The sequence below is a fragment of the Anas acuta genome, chromosome 5 (genome assembly GCF_963932015.1).
Source record: "Anas acuta chromosome 5, bAnaAcu1.1, whole genome shotgun sequence".
Taxonomy (NCBI): Eukaryota; Metazoa; Chordata; class Aves; order Anseriformes; family Anatidae; genus Anas; species Anas acuta.
Genome location: NC_088983.1, coordinates 11,189,005 through 11,215,995, shown reverse-complemented (window position 1 = coordinate 11,215,995; position 26,991 = coordinate 11,189,005). Strand labels below are relative to the sequence as shown.

General features: G+C 39.4%; 1 protein-coding gene across 16 annotated transcripts in view; it reads left to right on the top strand.

The window, feature by feature from the left end:
• The window catches only part of TRAF3 (TNF receptor associated factor 3), a 71,857-nt gene that overhangs the window by 5,785 nt on the left and 39,081 nt on the right, over positions 1-26,991 (top strand). For 7 of the 16 annotated variants that reach the window (XM_068682696.1, XM_068682700.1, XM_068682708.1 and 4 more), the window contains one exon: positions 11,229-11,371. The exons of 3 other annotated variants lie outside the window; for them this stretch is intronic. The gene's annotated coding sequence lies outside the window, so the exon portion shown is untranslated. Of the gene's footprint in view, positions 1-11,228; positions 11,372-14,988; positions 15,009-16,242; positions 16,381-23,374; positions 23,400-26,991 lie in introns of those variants that run through there. 6 more of the 16 variants (XM_068682701.1, XM_068682698.1, XM_068682694.1 and 3 more) reach the window with 5 other exon arrangements.

Genomic DNA, 26,991 nt, shown 5'->3' with positions numbered 1-26,991 from the left:
AGATGTTTGCAGTGTAAGTCATTGGAAGGCCAAAGCACTCAGGGCCTTTGATGTTGTGGTGCCGAGCGGTGTGATATCATGCTCACGTCCCCGGGGCAGAAGGGGGATTCCAATCCAACTTTTCTACTTCCCTGGGGAGCATTCTCACAATCAGCTCACAGGCCAGTTAAGCACAGTGTCACTTCCTTCTCTTGAAACTCTTCTGCTATGCCAGGAATAATCAAAACTCGCTGTGCCTGTGAAACGGAGCAAGAGGAAGCGCGATGGCTCAGAAGGGTGGTTAGGATGATTACCGAGATGAGGAAAGGCATGCATGCAGTCTGCTGATGCTTCTCTCCACCGATGTCTTGTTTCTTGTCTTCTGGTGCCTCTGAACCTTATACTGAGGTGCTTGCTGAGGTGACCAGCCTTGTCCTCCAGACAGACTGTTCTTGAAGCACAGAAGATATCTTCAAGGTGCTGTTGGGGTGAGCATACTGGTACTTAGGTGCCTCTAGGGTTAGGTGAGAGCTGACTGGGACTTCTGAGAATACTTGTCATACGGCTTGTGGCTTATGTCTCTCTGCTGGCCTCATGGTCTCGGCTTTTCCTGCTCTGTAAAATGGAAATAGTGGTGCTTTCCTGCCCTCTGAGGACATCAAAGGTGATGAGGTGCTGAGGCGCAGCAGGGCAGTACAAGCTTTATCCATTGATAAATGACATGAATTGCAACAGTTGTGTAGAGGCATCCTGTTTTGTCTTCTCCACAGCGCTGTGCCTTTCTGCACCGTCAGCGTTATGGGACAGGAAGCAGAATTTGCTTCACAGCTCTTGCACTGCTGCATACAGCAAGCATGCAGGGCTCCATGAACCTGAGTGTCCGGGACAGAATCTGTCAAAGTGGTGCCTGTTCTGGTGCTCTTAAGTGTTCCCAGCTTTCTGCCTTGGATGCTCTAGAACAGCAATGGGCTTTCCTTAGTCTACGGAACCAGGTTACTTGCACAATAAAGGTGCCTAAAATAACTTTAATGGCAAAGCCCAAAATTTGGCTCATGAGCTGGCAATGTGAATAAAATTCACTTTGTGAGCTGGTCCATGTACTTGTGAGAGATAATTAGAATAATTGTTAGAGTTTTCTGTTACGGATATGTTGCGTACTGTATCAGTTTGTACCTATCCCCTATCTTTTCTCTTTCCACAGAGAAGAACCTTCCAAGAGTAAGTTTGCTTGAGTAATGTGTCCTCTGACCATTTATTTAATGTCTTGCAGCTTTAAGGAATTGTCTTATCTTGATTTTATTTTTTTGCTTAGGAAGTACTGCCTTAAAATTTCCATTAATCTTCCACTTGTTTTAATCTTTAAAGCATCCGAAGTCACTCGTCTTTCTGTGTTTTATGCTCTTTAGCTACCAATGAAATACTCTTATCACAGTGTTTCTATTCCATCTTAAGTTGTTTGGCCAAACAGTGTAAACGCTCTTAATTTTGTAAGTTGGTTCTTCTGATTCTGAGAAGTGGCTTATTTTGAACTGCTTTCAGTTGTTCCATATCTCCTGTAATTTTAAGTTGTGCAGGGATGACTTTTATTCCAAGGTGGTCTCATCCTTTTACTTGACCAATATGACTGACTTCACTTTCCCATTCACTTTCCTTTCCATTTGCATCACTTTTCTCTTGAAATACTTGCTTCCAGGCTTGTACTTATTTTCATACTTCCGGCTAATAGTCCTTATCTGTAAGTCAATTTTTCTTTGACCTCTCTGTAGCTGCCTGTTTCTTTCATTTTCCCCCAACCCAAGGCGAATTAGCAAGCTCTTCCATGCCACTAAAGATGGATCTACATAATACCCTCCTATTGTCTGAAGTATACATGTCCTTAGATGTACAAATGCTCTCTTTCCATCCTTTTCACTGTCCTCTTTTCTGTTTTCCTTGAGAGAGGAGTATTGTGCTTTTACCTGGGAACGTTTTAGTTCTGACTGTTGTAGCTTCACGTGATGAGGGTACCAGTTCTACGTTCAACAGGTGCCAAAGGTAAAGTGCATGTGGTTGTAAAGCTGCATATTCTCAAAATCTTGTCATTAGTTTAAGTGGAAGGAGGTTGCCTTCTTAAAAAAGTGAATGCTGTTGATACACGTGTGTATATCTAGTAGTTTTCAGACAGTCTCATGCAGTAGTATTTCTGTTGCCTTTTAGAACTTACAACTTTTTTTGGGGGAAAAAAAGGATTTGAGCCAGCTTAATTTGAAATTCTTAACACCCAGTGCTGATTTGGAGTGCAAATGTCTTCTCTGTTTTCTGTTAGGAGTTGAACTGTTCTTCTACATGCAGAACCTGAGCGTGCTACACTTAATATTAGTAAATGTGCCTTACTGCTCACTGGTGGTGTTGGTGAGTAATGGAAATGGCAATGGATCCCGCGTTGTAGTTAGAGTAGCAGACATGGCTGTTGTGTTGCTCTTACTGTTTGGCAGGGTTTTTTTTTGTTTTAATCTGTGTTAAAGTGAGATAGTTTCACACTTTCTTGGAGCATGTGCAGAAGAATGCTCTTGGCAGTATCCAGGAACATAAAGCAAGTTTATTGCAGTTTGTGTGCTGTACTTTGTCAGCGATTTTTTCAATACCTTGGCCTGTAAATTCCCCTTCTTCCTCTTTCCTTCTTGCAAATTCCTGAAAGCTTCACTTTCATTTTGGAAAGGATTATTTAGATACGTAACTTTCAGTACTCCAGCCAGTAACTTTTTGAGGGAGTTTTGGGGGATTTACTCTCTTGGCAGTTTGTTTGTTTTGTGTGTTCTTTTTTTTTTTTTTTTTTTTTTTTAAATTGTTAGGACAAGCAAACAAATATCCGCCTACTACATTCTGTGTATCTTCTGCTGAGGAGATTTTCCTAAAATAAGCGAAGAAGTGATTTGGAGTTTTCCTCTTTGTGCATGTAAATCCTGTAGTACATGTAGCTGAAGTCTGACGTGTAGTGTAGCTTTGCAGACTTGTTTACCGGGAGTTGTCTTCTAATACAAACTCTCAGTGTATCAGTTGACTGTTCTGAGGTGAGTTGGGGCAGCCAGCCTTTGAAAGTCCTTTGAGCTGTACATAAAAAGGCAGCTATTCCAGAACAAGAGTGTCAGTGTGCTGAGTTAACTGGCGAAGTTCAAAGTAGTTGAACCCTTCCTTGAAATGCTGTGATTTAACAAACCATCCAAAGAACAAGGAAGGTGAAATGAGGTGAGGAAAAAAGTTCGTATAGGTCAATTACATCTGTAACTATATACTTTCCTGTCATGTTTTCATGAGAAAATGTTAATGAGATGACTATTGGCAGTTCCCGCTATCTATTGTGCTACATGCTTTAGTGATGCTTTTTCTTGATCTGCTGCCCATCTCCTGTAGCAAAAGAGCAACCTTCAGGATGTCTTGGAGTGCTCAGCTTCATTTTGAGCAGGTGCAGGTAGTGACTTGGGTTACTATGGTTAAGATCCAGGGTTGTCCGTATTCCTTAGACTTCAGAGGCACTGGCATCTCTTTTTCTCTTTTGGAGAGAAAGCTTAAACATTCTTAAGGTGTTTTTAAACTGGCATTGCTTTTTTCCACAATTCCATATTCAAATACTTAAACTAAAATCTTATCTCCTGATTAAGCAAACTCCCTGTTGTACTTATGTCATATCTGTGAAAAAGGGCTGTCTGACTGTTCATGGAGAAATGGTTCGTCTTCTCTTGTAGCTAATCAGTTTCTGCAGAGTATTAGATAGGCTATGTGTTAAAATATCAGTTGTTATCATCTCCAAAACGTTTGTCATGTTAAGGGGGAAAAAATTGGTGAGCTCTCCATTAGATGGTGCTGCTGGTATTGAAATATTTAGGTACCTAATAGAAACGGGTTTCTGCCTAGAACTGTTTTTACACTTTTTTTAAAGGACTGCTTTTTAATAAAATACTTTCCAAAGGCAGTGATACTTGCAAAGATGTTTTTTTTTTTTTCAGTTTGAAATGAATAGGTAAGATGCTGAAAAGACAGGCTGTCTCCATGGGAAGGAGATATGGCAGAAGTAAAGCATATGCTTTTCGCATGGATGATTTCAATTCTAGCAGCTGCCTCTTTTGTTGTATCCCTCATCTGTTTAAATGACGACTCTGTGTTACCTTCATACACTGCTATCATGTGGATGGGGATGCTACAGTATTAAAGAAATTCAGTGTCAAGAAATACTTGATTTTAAAATCCCCAAGTGAATTAGATTGACCACTGCAGCATTAACACCCTGGTGAATTTGAGTTCCTGTCTTCTTGCTGTTCCCTGTCCACCTGCATTTCTTTTTTAAGTTGAAACAAAACACTGCTAATTAAATGTGTAGTGATAGCATTCATTTGCCTGAACCATGGCTGACTAGCTAGTTTAGAAAAAAAAATACAGGAACAGAAATGGTGCCTACATGTAGGCACATGGTACCATCTTAAATGCTGTAGGTTATCCCAGACAGTCTCAAGTTACTGCTCCAAGACTGTGCTCCATATGTCCAAGCATGTATCTGCCAGTCCTGTACATCTTGGGTGCTTTAGAGCATCTAAAATTGCACCAAACTCCCATGATTGGACACCTAACTCTTCATATATATTAATTGAAAATGTGCACTATCAAGTGTATCCATGCTGTTAGGACTCCTTCAAAGATGGTGAGGCTGGGTTGCTGAGGTCATTGAATTCTTCTGTGCCATGAAGGCTGCAAGTAGAAAAATAACCAGTTTTTAGAACTGGTGTTGGATAAGAGAAATAGAAGTTGATTTTGGGCTAGAACTAGCTGATCCTTAAGGTCTCTTCCAACCCAAACCACTCTGTGATTCTAGGTTGGGTTCATGAAGTCACAGCTCTTTTCCCATTACAGGTAGAAGTATTTTTAGTATGATTTAACAAGTGCAGGTGATTGTGACTAGTCAGCAAAAGAGTTTCATAGCATGAAATAACACTTAGCAAGAAATATAGATGAAATCTTTTTTAAGAAACAGATTTTTTTTCTTTTGGGAAGGTTTTTATTGAAAAGCATTCATGAAAGCTGGCTAGCAGAAATGGCTTAAAAACTCTACCTCTAGGGGTTGGAAATTTTAAATAATTTTGTACTCAGCAACAGGAAGCCTAATGTAACAGACTTGGCTGGAGTTTAACAGCCTTTTAAAGCTGGTAAGGAGCAGCCAGTGGATTTCATATGTAATTTTCTAGCTTCAAGAGAAGTAAGTGAGCAGCTTGCAGATTCTTGGTTCACTTTCTGACCTTAACTGGGTTTAGAAGGTGTGACTACAAGGTGCTGTTAATTCCCCAAAATCTAGCAAGTTGGAGTAATAAGGCAGAGGGATGGTTCTCTCTTCTGATCTTAACGATCCATTTGGGGGAAAACTCAAACAGGAAAAGTTCCCAGTTATGAGGTAACTGGGAAAACGGACAAGCTGTTGAGAACGAGAACTTTGCCATAATTACCTTACCAGTTTGCTAAAAGTAACGTGCAGCTTGCTCATAATAACAACCCTTTAAGGACAGTTAAAAGATTATGATGTATGACAGATTAGCTAGAATTCAGAAAACTTGTAGGTAAGATGCCTTGGGAAGCATGACTAAGACTAAGGAATTCAGTGAAGTTGTTCCTTAAAGAGCAGGTAAGTGTGAATTACTAATTTGTACTTCTTTTGCACTGACACATAGCAACAGACTGCTTTGGCTAAATCAGTACACTGCTAATGATCTGAAATCCAAGAAGAAACTGTATGAAATTAGGGGACAGCGTTAAAGATGAGCAAGACAGAATGGCACGGGCATGTAGGGAAAAAAATTGGAGTGTTTGAGGCAAAGAACAATATCAAACTAATGAGGGAGATAAAAATATGTTCTTGTTATTCTTTCATGCGGTCTTGAGCAGTTAAGAGGATATTGTTCTAATAGTCAATATGAAGGAAAAAGTAACAACAGTTGATGCCAAGAGAAATGAAGTAATTAATGCTGCTTTCTTCTATGTAAGAATGAAATATTACAATGCATAACCCAATTAGCTATTAACTCTTCAGCATATTTATGGTAATTCCTGGAGGGTAAATGCAATTCCAGATGTTTTCCATATTTGATTTTGTGACTTCTGTAACAAGTAACAAGAGTGGTGTGAAACTGTGTAATATAATTTTATTTACCAGAGAAAAATAGAAAAAATGTTTTGTTTGTAAACATCTGCAAGATAGCAGAATGATCCTAAGGGTTATATGAAACTTCTCCGTAGTATTTCTATTGCAGTTCTTTCTGTGTCATGATTAAGGATGTAGGGGGACTGGGGAGAACCATCCCATTTTAAAAAGGACAGCTGCAGGACTAGTATGGAATGGATTGGAGAAGAGAGAGGAAATATGCTGGTAGCTGTGATCATCCTGGGATGTATTGCCTAAGCGTCTATGGGATGGTTATAATTTTCAACAGTGACTTAAAGGATTGAATAATAGGGAATAAACCTATTACATTCCAAGATGGATACCAAACCAGGAATACCTGCAAGTATTTTGGAGAACAGAATTCCAATTCAAAACGAACAGGTCTTGATTGGGCTTGGTTGTTGGCTTTGGGTAGCTGACTGCTCTTAAGTTTTCATATAGCCTACAATTTTCTTGCAGCCAGGGTGCAGCCTCAATTTCTCTTGATCTTCCGAATTTCAATACTGAATCCAAATCAAGATGTCATTGAGCTTCGAAGTACTTGTCCTACAGCCTCATCTTAAATGAGATGCCTGAATCTGAAGTTAGACTAACTGCAACGTGTCAGTCCTGATGCCATTACTAGCAGTGAAATGAAATTGCATCTTTTCCCCGTTTGTAGAGTAGACCCAGAGCTGCAGCGTGCTAGAACTCACTTTATACCATGGGCAATGTTTAAATGATCAGTGAACATGAGTTTTGTTATATAAAGCTGTGAAGTGAACTGTAAAATGAAGGAGCTGTTTTTTAAGTCCTTTTTTTTTTTTAACTACCACAAGTATAGCAAATGCAAAGGGAAAGATGGGAAGGCCAAATAAAGATGTAGCAGTATCCTAATGGCTGTAATTAGTCACTAGGGCTCAGGCGTCAGAGCCTATTGCTAAATATTACATACAATAAGAACAATAGGAGCAAAAGTATTTAGAGAGTGTTTAATAATTCACATGTGTCTGTATGGCCTGATTGTCCTGGAAGAGCTCCCTGAGCCCTTGTGATGACTCTCCTTAAACTGGTGTTGTCTCTTTGTTCCTCTGATCTCTACTATTCCTTCTGTAAATAAAAATGTTTTTAAGAAGCCTTCAATGTTTGCATGTCTGAGAGACTCTTCTACGGCCTCTAATTAAACCTCCCTGCTTATTGAGATGTTCGGTGCTCGAATAAAGAGGTTAACATATAATGGCTGTAAATTAGTGTGGCTCCTGTTATTCTAGGCTAATGTAGAATATTCATCCATTCTCAATAGCCAGGATGAGACTAAGTGGTGACTGGGTCATTCTTCCTGCGGATACTCAGAATGGTCAGTCCTCATCGTGACAGTGTCACAGCTTTGCCATGATTGCGGCAGAACGAGTTAAGAAGACAGCCAAAATTAACCAACTTTGGACAAACAGGCAGGATGAGAATTGAAGCCAGGCTGACTTCTCAGGATTATTTCAGTCGATTAAAACTAACTTCCTGTCAATACTGAGCTTGGCAAAAATGCATAGGGGAAAAGAGATCGTGGAATGTTACATGTCTTAAATCAGTAATAACATTGCCTGGAATTTGCCAAGACATAACTGCTTCTGGTGGTTGCACAGGAGGCTTCAGAGTTGTCTCCAATTCTAACTTGGGAATAGCTGGATTGGAGGTATAAGGTCTGGGCAGTCAGTTTGTAAGTAGAGAACTCTTCACTGTTTTAAAATAGTGATATAGGGGGCTTTTCTGTTATCCTCTTATTCTGTCCACAAGTGGAATGCTTTGGAAGGACAGAAGTCTCTAATACAGGAAAAAAAAAAAAAAAGGAGTCTTTCAGTTGTGTGGTGGTGTTCTGTTTGCCTCCATCCTCTCTGTTCTTCCTTTCAGTAGAGGATTACATCATGGGCTGGAATGCATGCTTGCTGCTGCAAGGATTGAATTTTTTAATTCATCCTTTGCCCCTTGTTTAGTCTGCTAGTACTGTGTGCTCTCACTGTGCAGTTCTGGACTGCTGTACTTGAGGCCTCTCCCTAAAGCACATGGAAATGTGTTGTTTGACCAGACTTACTGAACCCTCTGTAGCACTGTATCCCTATCAGAATAAAGGAAAGGTGCTTTGATGGCATGGCTCTCGTTTATGGCAGAAGCTCAGATACTTCTGACCTTTGTAGGGCTGTCTAGCAAAAGAGCAGGTTAAGCTCGCTCCAGCATGACTTCCAGATGTGTAACGCCCTAGGAGCAGCAATGCTCACCCTTACGGTATGAAGTGCAGCGATCGCCTTAGGTGGAAAACCTTAGGCAGACCACAAAACCAATATTGTTCTGGTTGTGGTTTTTTGATAAGGCACACAGGGAGTGCAGTCTGCCAGTTTGTGGAGAGGGAGGACTGGTAGTTGGTACGTGGATACAGATGATGAAGCCAGCAGAAGCACGGTGCTGTTAAGCCTGACAGGAAAGCTGGCAGGCTAGGTGCAGGTGAGGAGCTTTCTACATGAACTGGTGGGCACCGTTGGGTCCTCAGAGCCATTCGAACAGCTTGCTTTGGCCACTGCATGGCAGAGATGTTGCATTTCACCTGGTCAGTGCAGCTGTGTCGCTGGTCTTGGCCTGTATGTTCCGGGGGTAGAATTTGGGCCTTCATATGAATGAGTGCGTTCATCACCAGATAGCAGACAGGAATGTTTTTTATTTTCTGCTTTGCTTATGTCACTGTGTGTGTGTATATTTATGTGTATATTTATATATGCAACAATTTTGCCTGATTACAGGTCAGTTCCATCCTGCAGTAGAGGCAGACCCCTTTTTTACATTGAAACTAGGAAAGGAGCATGTAGTTACTGGACTCAGATGGCCTTTTTCAGTCACTTTTTTTGTTGATCCATTCAACCTGGCCTTGAACACCTCCAGGGATGAGGCATCCACAGCTTCTCTGGGCAGCCTGTGCCAGTGCCTCACCACCCTCGAAGAATTTCTTCCTTATATCTATTCTAAATCTATCCTTCTCAAGTATAAAACCATTCCCCTTGTCTTAGCACTTTACTCCTTGACAAAGTCCTTCCCCAGCTTTTTCCCGTAGGCCTCATTTAGGTACTGGAAGGCTGTTACAAGGTCTCCCAGAGCCTTCTCTTCTCCAGGCTGAACAGCCCAAGCTCCCTCAGCCTGTCTTCATAGCCCCTTGATCATCCTCATGGCCCTCCTCTGGACTCATTCTAATAGCCCCATGTCCTTCTTGTGCTGGGGCCCCAGAGCTGGGTGCAGGGCTCTAGGTGGGGTCTCACAAAAGCAGAGTAGAGGGGACAATCACATCCCTCACCCTGGTGGCCTTTTGAAGCAGCCCAGGGTATGGCTGGACTTTTGGGCGTCAGGTGCACATTGCCAGCTCATGCTGAGCTTCTTGTTAACCAACACCCCCAGGTCCTTCTCCTCAGGACTTTTCTCAAGTGTGGCTTTTACTGGCAGATAGGTAAGTAAAGTAAATCATCTGTGAGAAGAAAGAGTTGTGAGGTCTTAATATGTAGTGGGATGCTTTGGAAGGACAGAACTCTTCATAAAGAATTTCATTGCAAGAGTAAAATCGATTACAAAAAGACCGTAGGAACAATTTTTAATACATTGCACTGTGGAGTTCTAATGCAGGAGCTGGCAAAAGATGCTGAACTCTGAATTTGGGCTGCTGAATGTGTGGTGGTTTTATTCCTTCTTTCCTGAATGCTTTGTGGCCTGTTAGTAAAGTTGAATTATTCTGCCACAGTAAGAGAGTTGTGCCTCTTCACTACTGAAACAACTGTAATCTTTGTGCTTTTGAGACTTTACACAGATTTAACTTCTGATTAGTTTTGCAAATTGAAATATTTTAGAGTTCATAGAATCATAGGATATCCTGAGTTGGAAGGGACCCATAAGGATCATCAAGTCCAACTCCTTTAATTCAAATCCTAATACTTTAGCATTATACTAATTCAAAATATTTACTTAATTTGCAACTTTGCAAAAGTTGTATTTAAAAAATGTAGTCTTTAGTATTAAAAAAGTAAAAGCAGTAACTAAACTGTAAGTGATAATCTAGACAGTCTGAATTTTCAAATTTATTGTATTTCTAGCAGAATAAGGGAATAAATTTAAGCATTGAATGTATTGAATTTACTCAGATTTTATTTTTGACTTTCCTGACATCAAATATAGTTTTCAAGCTGTTCTCAGCCCTTGGAAGACTGAGGAAAGCTTCCTTCATTCCAGTTACTCTGTTTTGAGTGACCTGGATTTTATGTTGTAGTTGTGTTGCAGTATGTTTTCATTGGTAAAAGAAGAAAAGACCTTTCAGTTTGTTACTGACTGTCTGTAGGGATTCTTGGCTCTCTTGTTAGCTTTTATGTCACCATAAAGTGAAAATGGAAGAATTAAGATGGTATCGTGCTTTCTTGTAAATCCATTCCGATTGTTTCACTAGCCGTAATTTTTTTACATGAATAAACTGGTAACTTAAGTTACGTTCAATTCTCAGTATCACAGTTTAGAAATGGCCATGATGTGCTAGCCAATATGTCTTAATACTGTTTGGTGGCAATATTAAAACTACCTGTGTTTTCAGTCTTCGTATTTCCTCCCATTTTTATCTGAGTGTAAATTTTTCCTACGCTGAATAGGTTCAAGTACAGTAGCTAGTAAAATTAGACCCGTGTTGAGAAATGGAGCATGCATCTCAGATAGTTTCTTTTCTTGGTTTTGGTTCAGGTTAACAGAAGTATCTTTACATCTGCAGTTTCTGGAAATTCAAGAACACTGTGAACCTCTGGCCAATAAAAATTTTCCCATTATGTAAAACATTCTTGCAGATTAGCTTGACTCACTCAGTGGTGGCAGTGGTGACTTCCTCCATGAAGTAAATACACTTTTGCAATGAATTTCCTAGTCGACTAATAAATCTCAGTGTAGCTTTCTGATTTGCTGTAGTTTGTGTGGTTTCATGGAGCTCTAACCTACTATTTCTTATTTGTGCCTTCAAGCTTGAGAGAATTGTTTCTGTATATTAATAGGAGACACTTGAAACCGACTTTACTTGTTTGTTTCCCAGCAGGAAAGCCTGAGTGCTTAGGCTTTAACTGAATCAAGACCAGCTCTCAGCAGTGGGAGACAATATATTAATCCATTGGAAGTACAGACTGCAGTCTTGTGTATCACTGCGGTTTGTGTTGCGAATTTTTCTCATGTAAACAGGTAGGTTGCGAAATTTTTTCTCTGCTGCATACGTTGTTTTTGTAATGTGTATATCTAGAAACCTCGTGACAGTTGTGTGAGGTGGTTTTCTTTTTTTTTTCCTTTTTTTTTGGCGGGAGGCGTAGTTGTAGTATTTCTGTCATTGCATGAAACTGTAAAGTACCTTATTCTCCTTTGTGTTTTCACATCTTTAAGTTGATGGTATTAATTTTACAAATCGGCTTCAGTGCTTCGAGTTGCTTTAGGTATGAATCAGGGTGATAGCTCAAAACTCAAGCAAGTTTCTTTCTTGTTTCTGTAAGCCAGCCCTCTTGTAGTGTCTTTTGTGTTTTCCACACAATCAGTGGACTATTTGGCAAGTTCTTCTGCACTCCCTGCCTGATGGAGTTATGTTGCTTGATAGTATGTGGAGGTTTGTTAAATTCTGGGCTGTTTTATCAGTTTTGTTTCATTTGCAAACAAGGTAAGCAAGTTATTCTCTCTCTTTCATTGAACACCAGAAGGAAAGATTTTCGTTTCCTTTTTTTTTTTTTTTTTTTTTTTTTTAAAACAAATAGTTTAGAAATGTGATAAGAACTCAGATGGTAGCCAACTTCCTTAGTCAGCTCTGCCTAATTTGGGAAACTACGTTATACCTTAGTTGCGAGAGGAGAAAATCCAGCAGGAAATGCCCTGCTGGAATGGTTGGATAGTGTTGTAACCTTTTTTTTCTCTTTACCTTTCCCCCCAAATACAGGGGATTTTGAACAATTTGTGAAGCAGGCTTGTTATCTTTCTGTAAGATTTTTTTTCCCTTGGCCCTAGCATCTGACTTAATGCTGGATGTCATTTCTTAGGAAATGCTGTGTGCATCCTTGATAGTGTGTGAATCCCAGCCAGAAAGCAGCTAGGCTGCATGTCTCTGTCTTGAAGTCATTCTCAGTGTCCCAAAGCAAAACAGGTTAAAAAGTGTTAAAGTGATAGTTTTAGGCTAAATGCAGAAACTGAAAATTTACAAATCTTACTTTACCATTTATGTTCCCTTTTTAGGGGAAAGGGGATATTGCTGGCCCGCCCCCCCAGCTTTACCAGGATATAATTATGTGTTTGTGTTCCTTATTTCTAGTTATTTTTTGACTTTTGGCAGTTCCCAGCTTAAGACTGAAGTCCTATTATACAAGGTAATACATATACAAGTATGTGAAGAGGTGGGATCTTGGTAGGTGTCCAGGTAAGATGAGAGAAAGGAGGCATTATATCTGTTCCTTGATGAACGGGAATAGAAATGTGCAGAAGTGCTCCAAGTCATGCAGAAAGTTTCTAATAATTCTGATTATTTTTTTCCTGTTCCAATGCCAACAGTTCTTTCCCCTTCAAAATCTGTTATCATATTTTTTTTTTATGTGGCACTTAATGTTTGGCCTACAAGCCAGGGAAGAGATTCTAAACTGAAGATGACCTTTTGGCACTGAATAAATAAAATCTTTTTAGTAGATGCAAGCTTAAAATAACTAAAACTTTGTATGGGAGCCTAAACTTGAGTACGCATTGTCCATTACTAACTAAGCCATATTGGAAAAGGAGGAAAACAAACACAACCCCACAAGAAAAAAAAATCCAACAAAAAAAATAAGGCTGCTGTGTCAGTGCACGGGATCTCAGGAGCCCCTGTGAAGAGTAAGTGAAGCACTTGTGCCCAGCTGTGAGAAAGTAAATCTTTCTCCCATCTGTGGGTGGGGGAGTGGGAGGTAGATATTTTGGTTATATCCGTGAGTCTGTACCTGCGTTGCCCATTACCACCTTCTTTAAAAGGTCAGTGTAACCCCTGTTGAAGCTTGCCACTAAAAACAAGCAACCTTTTCACTGCTGTGAGCCAGAAGCCAAGAGGATGCACACACCTCCTAATTCTTTCCTGTTTCCTTTCTGCTTATCCCCAGATAGCATACTCTGAATGCTGGCTCCTGCCCTTTCTCCTTGGGCTGCAGCAGAAGGTAGGGAGGTGAGGCAGGGAGTGCTGAAGAGTTACTGGAGGCTGCTGAGCTTTCAGTGCCACTGTCAGCATGTGTTCAGCCCCACCTGATGTTCTGGTGATGCCAAAACAGATAAGTCTGGGCAGGATCCTCACCCAAGGAGGAGGTGGATGGATCTCGAGGAATAATAGCTGGCTGATGGTAGGCAGCTGGGCTGCTGTGGACTAAAAGATCTGGCCTTGAGCCTTGCTCTGCAGGATGCAGAGGGAAGGAGGGGTGAAAAGCAGTGATGAGCCTATTGTTGCAAATGAGCTCACTGGCTGATTGGTACTGGGGCTCTCATGCTGCTCCCTCTGCTCTTAATGCAGCTGTGAAGAGTGAAGAAGAGAGAGGGGGAAGGGAAAAACAAGATAGACTAAACTTATCTTTTAAAACAAGCATGAATTAGACCTCTAGCCTCTAAAGAGGCAGTGGGCATAAATAAATAAACACTAAAAAGAAATCATCTAAACACAAGGAAACCTTCTTGAGGGTTTGCCCAAGGTGAGGTTGGAGAGTCTCTTGTAGGGGAAACTCAAAACCCAGTGGGACACTGTTCTGGGCAGCCTGCAGTAGTGACCCTGCTTGGGTGGGTGGGTTGGATGAGATCAGCTCCAGAGGTGCCTTTCAACCTCAGGCAGTCTGAAAGTTTCTTTAGTATTTTTTTCTAACGTATACTTTAGCTGCTGTTGTGGAATACTTGGGAAATAATTACAAATGCTGCTGCTGGGCATTTGTCTTGCAAATGCTGCTGCTGTGTAATCATGGCAATTTTAATTGTATGGGGAAAGCATCCAAGTGTTAAAATAGTTAATTAACTAGACTGCCCTATTTAAACAGCATAAGCAAAAAAAAACCAAAACAACACCAAAAAGCCACAAACTAAACAACTCTCTTCCTTCCTCCTCCTCTCCCAAGAAAACCCTATCACCTTCAAAACATTAAAAGACTGCTTTATTTTTAACACCTTAAAATATGAGTGGTGATGGACATAAAAGATAGTTTTAATATGACTATAAATAGTGAAGTCACTAAAATGTTTATTTAAAATGTTTTTTCTTATTTACCTTTTTTCCCCTAATTCCCTCTAAGTTTGCTACAAAGTAAAACTCAAATTACTGAATTAAAAGGAGAGGAAAAAAAGAGATGCAGGAACGTGAGAGGGACAGTAGAGAAAATCCTGGAGATCCCACCAAACTCTGCAGTTAATTCCCTTAAGCCCACATCTGACGTGGCAGGAGATGATTTGAGCAAACTTTACTGTGACTGTTTCTTTCCTGGGCTCTTTCAGTCCTCCCCTGCCTGCATTTTGCGTAGCCATCAGAAAGACTGCAGTGCAGTCACTGGCAAGGAGGAAATTGCTAGGAGGGAAAATCAAGCTGTGGTGGCTCCTTGCAGTGTTGTGTTACTGAGGTCCGCGTTTGGGAGCGGGAGGTAATGCATGGATGCCTTCGGGTTCCAGGTTCAGAGATTGCTTGCAAAGAAGGATGTGGATAAGTCTTCATTGTGTCCCTCGTGCGTGCATGCCATGGCAGCCAGCCATTACGTTTGGTGATGCAGTGGTTTGTTTGTTCTGTGATACAAACTGCTTGCAGTTTCTGCCTAATGCTTTGTTTCTAATCCTCTGTGCTCAGACAGTGGAGAGCAAGGTAAGGTACTTTTTGTTGCCTAACATTTGAAGGTTAATGGAAGTAACTTCTGCATGTTGTAGCATGCAACAATGGCTACGTTCTGCTGGAGAGTAAAAGTTTTGATTACCTTATTGCTTGCAACTCATTGAAATTCACTGTAATAAATTCCCTGGATTATCTAGTATACTCAAGCTGATGAACAGTTCTTTTAATTAAGATGAATTTAAAGATTTTTTGGGGCGTGTTTTAACTCTGATGTTCCAATGTAGCAACGAAAAATTTATCTTCAAGAACAGCATTTTGAGAATGCTTGTCCTCTTTATGTTAATCTTAACAACTAAAAATCAGTCCTTTCTGTCTTGTTCTTGTCTTTGGATGATTTATTTTTTTAATGTAAGAAATTTAAGGTTATAGCATTGTCATAATGCTGCTATTTAGCTGTGGAGTGCACTCATTTAGTAAGAAGGAAAATGTGGAGGCTCCTAAATTCTCTGAATTGGAAGGAATTATGTGCAGGGAGAGAAAGGAGGGGCTGGAAGCTCAGAAATCGCTGCGCTAAATTAAGCTTTATAGCTGAGAATGTAAATGGATAGTGACCAGGGCAATTGTAATTGGTGTCTAAATTCTGGGTGGGAGCTTGAAAGAGCTTTAAAACTTGCATTTTTTGCTGAGTTAATATATAAAAAAAAAAAAAAATCAGTACTGAAATGTGTGACATCTGTAAGCATTATAGACTGATTTGGGGTGTGTGTACTAGTTTGGTGGGGGAAGTGTAAGACTGTAAATCTTTTCATGTGAGTAAGAGTTCGTTGGTATGGATTTTAGAACTGGGCTGTTTTTCCAGCTCTGTTGCTAGAATGGGGCAGACTGGGCTTTCGTTGGTCAATAAATTTCTTTTTCCAGAGTCTGAAACCACTCATTAGCCTTAATTAATAGGATTCTGGTCCAAGGGTGCATCATGGCTGTTGTTCTGTTAGAAGTGGTAGCCTTGCCTTTCCGCCTCCTGAGGACCAAAGGTGAATTGAAGTATGTGACAAAGATCAGAAAAGGGCTCATTTAATAGCTCTGAAAGCCTGTGGCACTTCCAACTAAATAAATGTGCCCTTGGTCTCATGGTGCAAAGTTCCTTACGTTAGTTGTGGTTACAAGAATGAGAGCCCAGCACGTGGAGTGGCAGATGGGTGATTTTTGTGACTGTCTACGTTTCTGTAACCCCTTCTGTGTAACTGCTGAGGTTGATCCATCTTTGCAGGATGAGAGCTGGGAACACGCTGCCGAGCTGGGCCCTCGGTGCCACCCTGCGTAGCGTCATCTGGGAACATCGTTGTGCTGGCACCACGGAATAGCTGGTCGGGCTTCTCAGACTTTGCTGACACTGTTAGGCTTTGTGGTAGGTGGCTGCAAGCTTCACTGCCAACAACTGAGAAATTGAAAGTGTTGCACAAGTGTGGTTTGATTGTGTGTAGTGTAAATGGTTAAGTGAGGTTTCTACAACACGGTCATGAAGTGTTGTCCTTGTAGCATGAGAGCTCTGGGGGCTTCACATTACCGTATTGGTTGTGTAAGCACTGGGGCATTTGTTGTCTGACCTCGACTGCCAGCTTTTAGGAATGGACATAGAGTTTGATGGACACTTCCATTAATAATGCTTTCAGACTCTTCCTCTTTGTCTGCGCCTGTAAAAATGTTAAGATCAAACAAGTTTGCCCCCAAACAGGTTGCTTTCGTCTAATACAGGTTTGAATACTGTTATAGGGTGAATCATTTTTGAAGAAATGCTCTGTAAAACACTTAGCTGCTTTTCCAGAATAACGTTTCCAAATGGAAGTCACTGTTAACAAGAAAACTGCATGACTTTGAAGTGTTTGTGTGTTTTTTACGTCTGTGATGAAAACTAACACATCAGGGTGGATAAGCTTGTACATGTGTGAGGGCAGGAAAAAAAACTTTGTGCATGTCCTTTTAGCATGTTTTGTTGTCATTTGAGCATGTTTTGTTGAAAAACCTGCTGTGAGTGATAGTGGAGAGGAAAAGAACAGTTTAAAAATCGTGCATTTGTATGTTACCTATACTGGTCTTTATCTATGTTCTTTATAAACCTTGTTATGTTAGTTTGTTACTCAACTTCATTAGACTGACTTTATAGATGCTGAAAAACCTATACAGCATTTTTGAATGAAGGTGATGTAACTAACTTTTTTTCTTTACCCTAAAGAAAGAAATGTGGCAGACTAGCAAAGCTGTTCTTACTGGCAAGAGTAAAGAGAACCCTTTCTGAGCATTGAGAAATTTTTTTTTTTTTTTTCCTGCTCTCACCTGAAGCTGCAGATCAAATAAGATTCAAATAAAACAAAGGAGATGTAAGCAATCAAAGAGCCTGCTCCAAATCTGAGAGAAGGGAGAGGATGTTAATGTATGAAGAAAGGGATTGAAATTTCATCAAGGAAGCTGTTCCAGGAGCTTTTAAAATTAACAAGTTGCCTTTTAATGTTGCAGTATCTTCAGTTGTCTTTCATGTGGAACTTACATGAGGAGTATGTGATTTCCAGAGTGATGTGCAGTTTAGCTGTGTATTTAGGATAGCTAGTGAAGAGGTTAGCAGAGGCAGAGAGTTAGGAGCAAAGGCTGGGCTGGGAAGAGGGCGAGAACTAGCAAGGATTTCAACCATTCTGCCATTCTGATAGCAGCAGTGATACTGCTGTGGCATTTAAATGAAAAAGAGTTTTGTAACCTTCTCTCACAGAGGACCTCTGCTAAAGAGCAGATTGCAAGAAAATAAATTTTTCATCTGTTTGGAGGCTCACCTTTAATCTTCTAATGCCTGTGACTTGACCGAGGGTAGCTTGACACTGAATTCACATTCGTGTCAAATTCTTTCGTGATGTTTTTAATAAAACTTTTTTTTTGGCTGCTAAGACAAACCTTGTTTGCCAAGCATAAAAATTGGATAGCATTAGATAAAACTTCAAAGGAGAAGGATATTCTTGGGAGAGCATTCTACATGTATCTGAGCAGGCTTTTCACTGGATCGATGTAGATTGTTAGGACTCTTGAATAGTTTTCTGCTTATGTGCCATTTCAAACTTTACTGGAAATCTCCTTTTTTTGCCTTGTTTTTGTTTCAGCATCTAGTTGTACGCATTTCCTCCTTGTGGACATCAAAAATGCAATACAACCTGTTGTGAGGGCAAGTAGTGTTCATTTTGATGTCTTTGGTCTGAATTTCCATGTCCAGCATTTAGTTTCCATTACACTGGTGCTGTTATGGACCATAGGCATCAGGAAAATACGTTTCTAAAAATCTGTTGTAGATTTTAATGTTGTACTTCAAAGTAAAACTCTGGTAGTTGAATGAAGCTACTGGTCAAAACTCAGCAGATAAGAGAAAAGGGGGCTGTGTAAAGGATAGTATTTCAGTACAAAATGTTTGTATTAATAAAGGTGAGCTCTCATTTGCTTTTTATATTCAGTTTTGACCACGTTTTTGATTCGTCTACAGATGTAAAAATTATGTGATGACATGTTAAATATTTAAAAATTTTTATATGGGTAGAGAGAAAGTTGGGATTAGCTTCATTTCAGCTGAACTTGGATGCTGCGTATTTGCCCTAATTAAAGCTGTTATTAGCCCTATGTCCTCTGTAAATGTGCCTACAAAATCCATTAATTCAGCAAGGCACAGTAGCTGTTTGGACTGGTAACAAAGTGTGTCCGTGTTCCAAAGTAGGATAACCTTCACTTATGTTATTTGCTGACAGCTGTGCTGGTGATAGCTGTGATTAGTAAAACCCTGGTGCAGTCAATGCCCAGGAGAAAAAAATGCTAGAACTTTATAAATTATGTATATATGGTGCGTACTTGTGAATACCTAGGTTTGTCACTTTTTTTCCTGAATAACTGTCTTGAAAATTAGATATAAAAAGAAGTTTATGGTTTATCTACAAAATTTACTGATGCTAGGAATGCTAGGAATTTTCTCTGCTTGGCCTCAAAATAATTGCTTCTAAGGTTAGCAGAGGGATAGGGGAAAGGCAAAGCATGCTTAACAGATGCTTCAGAGCTACTTTGTTTTTTTAATCCAAGTGTTGTATTTTGCCAGAAAATTTCCTGAGAGCAAATGCTCCTCTTCTGTAGGCTTGAACTAAATTACGGTGGGATGCCCATCTGTAATGGAGCCTGTGAGCTTGTACCTAGTATGTTGTAGAGGTTATTTAATGATGGGAAAAGATCCTGGGAGCAGGGTTGAGCCTGGCTCCATAGATGCTTGTTTTGGAATTTTCAACTGTTTTGGGACTTTATTCTGTAGTGTAGGAGGTGCATTTTTGTATGTTTTTAATTGGATTAAATTTGATGCCTTCTTTGAGATCTTCTAAAGGTAACAGTGTAAGAGCTGCTGGAAGAATGTAAAGCCATTAGAAGAAAGGGCTCTTCATGGAAGGCTTTATAGTGGTATGGTGGTAATTCTCCTTATGTATAGAGATGCTCGTGCCCTGAATTCTAGCTATTTGTCTATGATATATCTGGTGTTAGTGTTTCCAGATTCTGAAATTGCTTCATATAAAACACTGGGCTGCAGTTTTATTGGACAGTATTGGAGAGGAGACTTTTAAAAGTCTTCGAGGAGGATTTAGACTAGTGACTCTTAAATCTTAGTTGAAGAAGATTCTGAAAATAATACTTTCTGCTGATGTAGAACACTTCAGGCCAGGCAGGCTATAAAAGGTAAGCATTATTGTGCTTATTTTGTGGTAGAGGAGGAAAAAACAAAGTGTGAAGTCTTAAAATCAGGTAGCCATTCAATAGAATTGGTGGGAAAAAAATCCAAACTACTGCTATAATAAAGCATCATTCTTGGGTTCAAGTTATTTGCAAAAAAAAAGTGGGAAATTACAGCTGTCTATCCTCTGAATACTCACTGCTGATGCAGCATCCTTTAGGGTTTAAGCTGCTTGGTCTAACAGTGAATATCCTTTGCATACTTTTAAACTTAGCATTTGCTCCAGTTGGAAGCTATTCTTTGCATTTTGAATATCTCGACTGTGCCTGCATGGATCCTTATAATGCAAGCAGATAGTCTTTATCAGCATAAATTCTACAAGGAATCTGAGTACTATTCTAGTTTCTGGTGCAGCACCTGGAGGATTTCAGATTTGCTTTTTCACAAATAAAAAAAAAAAAATAGTTAAATATTTGACTGCCATTGATATACTAAACAATTACTCTTTTCAGTATTAATTTGGAGGAGTTGAACATGATTTTATTAATACTAATCAGAGGAGCCTTCTGGCTGGAGCCTTCTGGAAAAAGAATTTCCGGCTAAAACTGGCAGCCTCATGTTAGCAAAAGTCCTTCTAAGGTCCTGTGGATAAAGTGGAAGTTGCAAGTTTATAATGCATCTCTTACACAAAGAAGCAATACTGTATGCTTCTACCAGAAGTATGCTTGCAAGTTTGCTTATTTCTTGTGTTATAAACTTGTTTTGGCTGGCTAACAGTGGATAACACTTTGGACTAGTGATGTGAAACTTACTGGGGAAAAAAATTAGTAAAGTAGTCTTACAGTCTTCACTTTAAGTGTATCAAAGAGGACAAAATCCTCATCAACTCTTATTAATTCTCAAAATCCAGTGCCAGAGACAATTGTTCAAAAGGACCTGTTTTTTTTCTTTTGTCCTTGGTATGTTATCCTGTCTAAACTGATACTCTAAAGATGGCTTATTCTCAAGATGTCAACAACATCTACCGATCTGAAACCTCCAGGATAATTTAGTATACACCTGCAGGCAGCAAATACAAGAGTTAAGGTAGGCAACACAAAATAATCAAATGGTTTGCGAAAGTAATCGCAATCTGAATGTTGAAAGTAGGAAATTGCATCAGGTTCCAGGCAGAAGAATCTTTTAATAGGACTTTGCAGCTGGTAGAACAAACACTGTCATAACACCAGAAGGAACTCGTATCTTTCTCCTGTATAGACTTGGCCTTCAAATAGCACATTCCCAAAGCCTGAGTTTACTGCAAGAGAAAGCAACAAGTTAGTTCTTTCTTGCATTGATGGGAAAACATGTTTTGTGAGTCTGAGTCTTCATTTACAAAAAAACTCAGCTTCTTACATGAGTACATTTTAAAATATAAGTTCTTTAAACAGAATCTCATTGCTTTCTAGAAATTTATGACCTCAGATTCTGACAGGCCTGACTTAGGACTTTTTCCAAGTGTTTTTTTGCTCTTGAAAACTGAACTTCAGTAATGCATTTTTACTAGAGATATAGAAGGTGGAGTGTGCTTCAATATAACTAGAAATAGTAGCATAAATGTTCTTTTCAGATTCCATTTTAAAATGTATTTTGCTGGGATTTTTCTTTACTACAATAATCTTCACAACAAAAACCTCTCTCTTTTCCTAAAATTCAAGATGGTGGTCATGAAGAATACAACGCCAACACTGAAGTAGGCCATGTCAACACTGATGATAAACCCTGTGGTTGTATCATTGAACAAGTGGACAATGTTTTTGTTTTTCCCCACTTTTTGACCTTACATCTCCCCCCCTCCCTCCCCTTGCTTCCTGAGTAAGAATCAATGATGTCAGACAAAGCTGAGGTTGTTACCTAAAATGGGGAAAAGTGCACCTAAGATTAGTAAGAGAGCAATCTGTGCTTAAATGAATGTCTTCCAGGAAATTCAGTATTAAATATTCTGATGTCATTTATTGTTAGGTTCTGGAATTTGATTAATACTTAAGGCTTTTCCAATGAGAGATTAATTCTTACCTGTATTTTATAGTATAGGCATGCAGTAGTCAATTGGATTGGAAGAGTGGGAAATGTTTTATGTGAATAAAACATAGGTGAATGGATTTTTGAGCTTTGGATGTAGGCTTAGAAAACTTACCTCAGTTAGACTGGAAAGAATTTCTTGTGTCCATGAGATGCTGTCATCTTGGTGTTCTTGGACACCCATTTCTAGTTCCACAGCATTTAATTTCAGCATTGAATTCAAGAAGTGCAGAGCTATACTTGAAGTTGCATTTATTTCATTTACTAGCATGCTCTGTACTCTGCTGTGTTCAGAATTAGCTGGTAATGTTATTTTGTTAAACATCAGCTGCATTTTAAAATTAGATTGACTAATATCTTTAGGATTCTTGACAAAAAGCAGTTTTCTTATAGTTATTTACTATAAGACTCTTGCAGCACTTCTATTTATTTACTTGCTGGTCTCTGACACCTTTGCTTCTGGAAACAACAGCAGAAGATGAGGTAAGGGATTTTAAGATAGGTAGTACTGCTGCGTAGATTTCAAAGATGGTTTCATTTAGACTCAGCACAGATGTATTCTGCCAGAAACTGGCAATGCAGAGAGTATTCTTCATGTACTTGCCAGTCAGCAGACTAGATAGACTCTGATTTGAAGAGTATTAATGAGGCTTGAAACTGGAGATCTATATGATTAACAGTGGAAGAGAACAGCATCCAATGACGGTGTTTTTTTGTTGTTGTTTGCTTATTTAAAAAAAGACTAAAAGACAGCAAGACTTCTTGATTCTTATTTGGTGATGTCAGATTAAAAGATGTTGGTGTCTTGAGCTGATGTAGTTGAAAATCATTTCTGATTAAATCATGCAGCAGTTTGTTTGTCTTTCTTGAAGTCATACCTCAGTAGGAAAAATGACTTTTTAGGTCACTTGGAAATGAGACATCTTTTTCCAGGACTATGTGCTTCAGCCAAAGTGATTTGCACAGGGCATCCGCTTTAATCCTTATTGATCCTTGTTAGGATTTGTCATGAGTAGTTCAAATCTACTCTTTCCTCCTCATAATCGGCGTAACTGGGAAGTGGCATACATCTTTTCACCTGGATACATCTGATTTTTCATTACTACTTGTAAGATTTGGAGGAATGACTTCTATGCTGTACAATAAAGGTAGAAGAAACGTTAGACTTGCTCTGAAATGGAGGAACTCTGGACTGATGAAAATAGATTTCCATAAAACAGATTTCCATAAAGACGGAGTATTCATGATGCAAATATAAACAGGTTTTGCTGGCGCTCTCTTCAGAGCATAGGTAAAACAGTTCTGTGAAATGAAACTACCTTTAACTTGAAACAGATTTTTTATGGCATTCCCAGAGAATTCAGTCTCTTGTGATAGGTGAGTGTCTTTCCTTTAGAAACAGAGACAGAAGTTATGAAAATACAGGGTGTTGATCCACTTCCTTGACGTGTGGTTGGCATATCTCAATTGCGGACTTCCCCAAAACAGAAGAGGAAGATCTGCACTTTGTCCTGTGGTTATCTGGTCGTCTTTTGATCTTTCCTGTTCTTTACATGCTTCTACTAAAAACCTGTTAAAGGGCTGTGGGTCCCAGCTGGGAGTTAATTTGATGAATGACATGCAATAGCCTGGTAAGTTTTCTTTTTCTGACCTATGAATGGTGAGGTTGGACAGAATGTCTCTTATCTGTTGTCCTGTGAACCAGGCTTTCAAAGCTTAAGAGATCTTTGATTTCTAAAAGAGGCTTTTGATTTCTTGTACTTCAGATGATTTTATACTGTGTTTTGGTAGCCCACTGGGATTATGAAGTAATTATTAAGAGCTGTAGATAGCAAGTGCAAGTTGGAATACAAGCACTTCTTACTACTGCCTCAAACTGAATCTTGGTTGTTTTGCAATCACATATGTCATGATTGGAAAGAAATGTTAACTTTCAAAAAATTAAGTTATACATAGAAAAACTGACTTTTTAAGCAGTACTAAATTACACTGAATTACTTTTTCTGCTGCCTTTTTTTTTTTTTTAAATAACCTAAAATCAAATCTCTTTTTGAGTTGTTACTCCCACCCCTTGCTGCAGTTTATATTAGACTGGATGTTAATTATCCTACTCAACGTCGAGTAGTTATTAAAATTGTCAGTCTCTGGGCTCTTGGATTCCAAAAAGAATGAATACTACATTATTACTTATAAATACTCCTATTCTCAACTCTTAATAGTGGTATAATTACTGCTCAGTGTAATGAGTATATTAGAACTGTTTCCATGAAAGTACGGTCTAGTACGTTGCTAAATTGAGCTTGTTGTATTGGGGTACTGTCTTGTTTAATGCTGGAAGTCACTTCACGTGAATGTGTAGTTGAAAGAAATGGAGACAAAGAAAGTGTTAAAAAGTTAAAAGAATAAAATATGAAACTAACTTACCACTCACTTTCTGCTACTCAGTAATGCAAACTGGAACACAGGAAAGACCCAGTGTTGTAATATCTGTGGTTCAAGTGACATGCATGGTTGTTCTTTTGCAAGTACTTCAAGATACCAGATCTTTTTTTTTTATACTTACGGTTTCCCAGTTCACCTAGGAAAAGAAGGAATAGTCTGTACCATTCAACCCCAAAACAGTTTTGTTACTGGTTCAATAATTTTTAGTGCATCGAGCCCTTAAACATGGTGAAATCTGCTTTAGTTGCTTGAGAGCATAGCCATTCATGTATAAGGATAGGCCTTTTCTCTAGACAAGATCATATTGTAATCGCTATAAAATAACTTCTTCACAGCAGGACTTCTGAGCACTGGAACAGGTCACTCGGGGAGGCTGCGGTATCATCAGTCTTCAAGGTTTTGAAAACTCAGCTGGGCAAGGCCTTGAGCAGCCCAGTCTTTGAAGTCAGCCTTGTTCTGAGCAGGAGGTTGGGCTAGATAACCTCCAGAGGTCTCTTCCACGCTGAATGATTCCAGGGTACCGCACCTAATAACTGTCTGTGAAGAGCTTGTGACTGGCCAAAGCTTCTCATGCAGAGAGTGCTCAGTCTTTCCTGTGTGCCTTCAGATGCTAGTATCCTACCTGCTTATATCCAAGTAGGGATTCTTTCCCCCCACCCCCTGTTGATTTTTTTTCTGTTTTGCATGTGATCTCAAGGTCATGTTCAAAGTCAGTTTTCGTTAGTTTATGCAAGGAAGGCGGGTACTTATGCAAGTGTAAGATGAAGGTTAAAGCAGTTAAAAAATACACGGTTCTTTTTACTACATGAAAAAATTTTACATGCCAGCGCTGCTTTTATTTTTGTATAGGAATTAGTATTTGAATCTGTCGCATGAAAAAAAAACAACATGAGGAATGGTCTCGTTTTTCACTGTGTAAAGTTATACCCGAAGTTGGTGACCGCAACCCTCCCCTGTCCTCCCTGGTACCCCTCAGAACTTCCCCATAAAACGTACACTAGAAACACCAAAGCACTGTACGTGTTGTACAGAGACAGTTAACAGTGCATCAAACAGAACAAGCGCATGGAGGGGAAAAATCATTAATTTCCCTGTACAAACAAGAAGAGGGAAGTGACTTTTGAACTTGGTACGAGGCAAAATCAATGGATGAGCCTCTGCTTTCAAACCTGCCGCTCCAGTGCTGCTTTGGTCACTGCCTGGATACTTCTGTGGCATGAGTCAAACTATTTACATTTTATTTTCTCAGTTCTTCTTCTGTGCCCATCCAGACTCAAAAACTGTGGGGCTTTGGTCTGAACAGCAGGCCGAGGTGGTGCCTGGATGCTGTGAGACCAGGCCTCTGCAGGGAGGTAGCTCATGCTCAGGAGCTCTGGAGTCAAAATACCCATGGCACTCTTCCTGCTCAGCTTTAATTTTTTTTGACATTTGTTGCATTGGGTAAATTGATAATATGTTGTCACCAATATACTGCTTTCAGCTTGCATTATTGTTTTAACCAGTCATCGTGTTATGGCAGTATGCTGTATATTATAATTGCATTCAGAAGTGGAAGCAAAACTGAGTCTGAAGACTGTCTAAAAGATAGTAAAAGAGGGGTATGTTCTTTTCAATAAGTATGTACTAGGAATTTATTAGAAGCTATAAAATGCTGAAAGACAAAGTTAATTTTTTCATCGTTTAATGTAATTCTGTGCGATAACTTGAAGCAATAACTTTGTGATAGAAAAGCGTGGGCTAGGAAGACTGTAGAACTAGAAATACCACTCCAAGTAAACTATTATTTGGTTCTCTGAGGGTATCCTGTAAATTACAAAAGAAAATTCTGCGAAGACTGAAACTGAAGAAGTCTGCTGTCTGGTTTCCTACAAATCTGTGCGCTAGATCCCCTTCTTGACCCAATTCTCCCCCTTCCTCAGTAATTACAGAGGAAAAAAGAAGCCTTCAAACACCCTACCTTCCCATTCATGTACTAAAGGGGATAAAGACCACCCAGTTTATCTAGACAATGGGGAGCAGGTGGCTTAGACATAGCTTATGCAGACTGACCAGCTGATAGACCACACAGGCGGTGTTTGAGGTTGCACTTTCCTAACCTTTTACTCGCTGGGATGCTACATTAAGTTTCTCTTTCTGTTCCCCACAGAGCTGCCTATTTTCATGAGACCCGTCTGTACAGTTGGTTCCCAATTGGTTGTGTTGTATTTTTTTTGGAGAGGCTGATACATGAATGGAAGGATGGATAGAACAACAAGGAGCCCTATTTCAGTAAAAACTAGGTTTAAAAAAGAAAACACTCCATATTACCAAAAAATGACCTAGTTAGGATGGGACACTAAAGTTTGTGTGTTCTTCCTAGATAAAAATATAATACTGCTCTTTGAAGAAGAAAGGTTGAATCATCTTAATTGGTCACTGCTCTGTTGCGATCTTTAGCTCCCATCCAACTTCAGGTTTCTTTTTTCAGAGCTTAACTTAGGTATTGTGCATGCAGCACTGTTCTCTTTGGGTAACTTCTGTCATTGGTGTAGCTTGCAATTTGATGGAAAAGCTTTTCTGTCCTAAGTAAAACAAAAGTAGATTGCATCTTTTGTTATCTTTGTAACAAAAAACATTTTCTTGAAATAACTGCTTGACCTTTTTTGATTTTTAAAGCTTTGGTAAAAGCTTATCTGCTTTATATTGTCGATGTATTGAAACTGTCTTCATGCAGAGCTTTTGAACTAGTAAATCCTGTGGTCCGTTTCTAAATCACTTTTTTGGGGGCTCAGTAAGAGTTAC